This window comes from Primulina tabacum, unplaced genomic scaffold (assembly GCF_025594145.1).
Source record: "Primulina tabacum isolate GXHZ01 unplaced genomic scaffold, ASM2559414v2 Contig763, whole genome shotgun sequence".
NCBI classification, from domain to species: domain Eukaryota; kingdom Viridiplantae; phylum Streptophyta; class Magnoliopsida; order Lamiales; family Gesneriaceae; genus Primulina; species Primulina tabacum.
The window spans coordinates 52,780-57,481 of NW_027459895.1; the positions used below are offsets into that span (position 1 = coordinate 52,780).

Here is a 4,702-nt window from a genome sequence, read left to right on the forward strand (position 1 = left end):
AGGTACTACTTGTGTTGGACTTACCCATTTACTATCTGAAATTGGATAGATAATTCCAGCGTCTAATAGTTTTAATACTTCATTCTTAACAACTTCCTTCATATGTGGATTTAACCTTCTTTGTGGTTGTTGATATGTTTTAGCATTTTCTTCCAAGTGAATTTTATGTGTACAAATTAAAGGATTCATACCTTTTATATCTTTCAAAGTCCATCCAATTGCATTTTTATATTTTTTAAGTAATTTAATCAAATTCTTCTTGATTTGGCAAAAGAGTGGAAGAAATTACAACAGGAAATGTTTTATTTTCAAAGAAATACATATTTCAATTCTAATGGTAAAACTTTTAATTCAAGTTTTGTATTATCATCTTCTTTAAAATTATTTTTAGACTCAAAACTTTCTATTGAAAAAACTTCAGATTGTTGATTTAAGTTTTCTTCTTGTATATTTTCTTCCACAATTGTTTCAATTTCATTATCATATTCATTTTCATTAATACTTGGTTGTTTACATAAATTGAACACATTAAGTTCTAGAGTCATATTTCCAAAAGACAATTTCATTATTCCATTTCGACAATTAATTAAAGCATTTGAAGTTGCTAGAAATGGTCGTCCCAATATTACTGGAATTTCATTATGTACTTCTATTGGTTGTGTATCCAAAACAATAAAATCTACAGGATATATGAATTTATCAACTTGAACCAACACATCTTCTACAATACCTCTAGGTATTTTGATTGACCTATCCGCCAGTAAGAGAGTAACAGAAGTGGGTTTTAATTCTCCTAAATTAAGTTTTTCATAAACTGAAAAAGTAAATTCACACTTGCTCCCAAATCCAACAAAGCTTTTTTAATTTTATTTTCTCCAATAATACATGAAATTGTTGGACAACCAGGATCTTATATTTTAAACTAGAATTATTTTGAAGAATAGAACTTACTTGTTCAGCCAAGAATGTTTTTCTTCACATGCAATTTTCTCTTTACAGTACATAAGTCTTTTAAAAATTTTGCATAAGAAGGTACTTGTTTAATAGCATCTAATAATGGAATATTTATCTTCACTTGTTTAAAAACTTCATAGATATCAGAATCACTTTTTTGTTTTTTATGATTTGTTAATGCATGAGGAAATGGTGGAGGTTTATTTGACTTATTTACTATTTCAGATGATTTATCATTCACCATATTATTCTTAAAATTTAAGGTATCATCATTCTCAAAAGTATCAGGATTATCATCCTTACTCTTTGATTTTAAATGATCCTTGTTTTCATTACTATATGGATCATTAACTATTTTACCACTTCTAAGGGTAATAACAGATTTTATTTGATCAATTTTTTCATTTTTTAATTCTTGATTTTGATTTTTAGGATTAGGTTGAGGTTGAGATGGAAATTTTCCTTTTTCATGAATATTAAGTGCAGATGCAAATTTTGCAAGAGTTTCTTTCAAATCACTCATAGATTGACTGTTTTGAATATTGATAGACTCTTGCTTTTGGATAAATGCATGAATTACATCTTCAAAGTTTTTTCTTGGAGGTGTAACATAAGGAATATAACCTTGATGATTTTGGTTATTTTGAAAATATTGTTGTGACGGTTGTGCATTATTATCATTCCTCCAACTAAAATTAGGATGATTTTTCCATCCAGGATTATATGATGGTGAAAAAGGATCTAGTATTGGTTTTTTATAATTGTTAACATAATTTGCTTGTTCATGGAGACATTCTTTAAATGAAGGTAATGTTGGACAATCTTTTGTAGCATGATCATGTGTATCACATATATGACAAACAATTTCTTGAATACTTTTTAATTGACCACTTTTTTCATTTCTAATGACTCAATTTTTCTTGCTAAAGATGCAAGTTTAGCTTGAATATCTATATCATCTTTAAGATTATAGATACCACCCCATTTGTTGAATTATTGTTTTAGTTGTTGGTGGTTCTATTGTGCCTATATTATCCCAATTTTGAGCATTTTCTGCTAATGAATCCAAATATTCCATAGCTTCATTTGGGTTTTTATCTTCAAAAGTTCCATTACACATGAATTCTATCATTTGCCTATCTTTAGGTATTAGACCTTCATAAAAGTGAGAAACTATTCTCCATGTTTCAAAACCATGATGTGGGCATGTATTAAGTAATTCTTTATATCTATCCCAACATTGATAAAACGTTTCTCCTTGTTTTTGAGAAAAAGTTGTAATTTGTCTTTTAAAAGAGTTTGTTCTATGGGAAGGGAAAAACTTTTTGAGAAATTGTTGTTGCATTTCTTCCCTTATTGAACTTGATCTTAAATTTTGTAGCCATGTTTTAGCTTTATCTTTTAAAGAAAAAGGGAAAAGCTTTAATCGAACTATATCCATGCTACAATTTTGATCATTATAAGTGTTACAAACTTCCTCAAATTCTCTTAGATGCAAATATGGATTTTCAGAATCTAAGCCATGAAAATTTGGTAAAAGTTGAATAATTTGAGGTTTGAAGTTGAAATTAGATGCATCAGGAGGAAAAACTAAACAAGATGGGGCACTAGTTCTAATAGGGTTCATATGGTGCCTAAGTGTTCTTAATTGATCATGTCTTGATTATTATATTTTATATTATTATTATCATATCTTGATTATTTGAATTATCATCCATGTTTAAATTATTTTCAGATACTCGAATAAGTCTACCACTTTTTTTCGACTCCAAATACTCATACAAAAAAAAACAACAATACTTATAAATAAAACATAATTAACAAATATAAACTTAATTTATACCTCCCCGCAACGGCGCCAAAAACTTGCTACTACTTAAATATAATTCACCCAAGTGTAGGTTGTCTGCAAGTAATATATTCTTGAGTACGAGATCGATCCACAGAGAGGTTATTTTTTAAGTTTAAATTTATTGATTTATAATTACCAAATTCAAGAATGAATTTACAAATTATAAATTTGTCAAAGCTCGAGCGTTCCGACCGCGCCGCGACTGTTCCGACGAACCATGGTTACCAACGCCCATGAACTCTTTCTTTTTGGGGCATTTAAGTATTCTCTTGTTGATTTTCTCCCACAAAATAGTCTTCAAAGTGCTAAAAAATTTAGTGACATGATTAAACAAATTATGATACTTACAGTAACTTTTTCCTTTCGTCTCCTCTTTGGAGGTTTGTGCCCCACGAGCATCTATTTTAGTATTCACTCCCAGAAATTCATATCAGCTACATCCTTGTATGACTCAGGTTGATGGTATAATCAGTCACAAAAACAGGATTTACTTGTTGCTCTTCATTTCAATTTGAACATACACTTGATTGATTCCTCTCGCCAAAAAATTTTCTATTCTCTGTGATGGTGTGTACTATTTATCACGACAGAGAATATTGAGATTGGGCGGAGAATGTCACCTGCTTTGGAACTCCTTGAATTTTCTTCTATTTACTTGGATTGGTTACTGCCATGACTTACCCTCACAGATCTGATTATTTTACTCACCAATACCCTCACATACGCGAGGATACCATCGACCGCCAATTTTGTTTGTACAATTTTCTGGAATGCGAGCGTGTAATGTACGATTGCACCAAATTCATTGACAAATGGAAAAATATAAATTCTAAAAACAAAAACTATTGTTAATCCATAGTTTTATCGTAAGTTATTATCTTCTAAGCTAATATGTACCAAAAACAACGTAAAAGATGAAAATGAAGCTAAAAATTGCATGAAAATATATAACATGATTTATGTTGATACAAAATCAAATAAGATACTAATAGACATAGAATTTATAACAAACTTTGCTGAAAAAACGAAAAGTAGTGTTTGAATCCTAAAAAAATTACTTGGAATCTGATGCCCCCGATATTAACCGTGTTGGGTCCTACTTTCTTGAGGACCTTAGAGGCAACCCGTGGAGCACGTCTCATCAAAACTCTTGTATTCGGTATCATCTCTAAACGAGCTCGGCTGGACTTTTTGAGCTCGGTGGGGAGCTCGGCCGAGCCCTGGTTGGCCGAGCCCCTTGGGCAGAACTCGTCCCCTTGGGCAGAACTCGGCCTTGGGGCAGAGCTCGGCTGAGCCCGGGTGCTCGGCCGAGCACCTAGGGTAAGAGAGCTCAGCCGAGCCCCTGGGCGGAGCTCGGCAGCGCTCGAGTGTTCGACCGAACCTTTGGTCAGAGCTCGGCCGAGCCTTGGAACTTGTCCGAGCTCCGGGTTTGGTCTTAAGAATCTTGTTAAAAATCAAAGGCGTGAATGATCTTTAAATATGATAGAATCTCGCCGCATGATTAGATGTGCCAGAAGTCTGACCCGGATTTGAAGGGATTGGAGAAGAGTTTATTTTATAGGGAAACTTGCCTAAAATAGACTTTGGCAAAGTGGGGTAAGTAGTCCTCTCAACCACTATAAATACCCGGGTATATTTCATTTTCAGGGCATTCAGACATTAGTTTTCAGGAGCACCCCTCTACATATTACATCTTCCTTTTTTCTCTAACAGAAGAAGCAAAAGAAATACAGTCAGCGTAATATTGATTTTCAATGTAGAAGTGGAAAGGTTGGAGAAAAATATACCTATGTCCCCCTCCACTTCGACCCCTTTCTTGCAGAACCTAAATTTACAGAGAAGATCATCATGGATCAAGCTCTTGAGGTCAAAACATTTTCGAAGGTACTAGCAAAG

General features: G+C 32.7%; 1 non-coding gene across 1 annotated transcript; it reads left to right on the forward strand.

The window, feature by feature from the left end:
* The first annotated feature begins 2,144 nt into the window (after positions 1–2,144).
* On the forward strand, positions 2,145–2,255 carry LOC142534969 (small nucleolar RNA R71). Its single transcript, XR_012817300.1, has one exon. It is a non-coding gene; the product is annotated as a small nucleolar RNA R71 (small nucleolar RNA).
* The last annotated feature ends 2,447 nt before the right edge of the window (positions 2,256–4,702 follow it).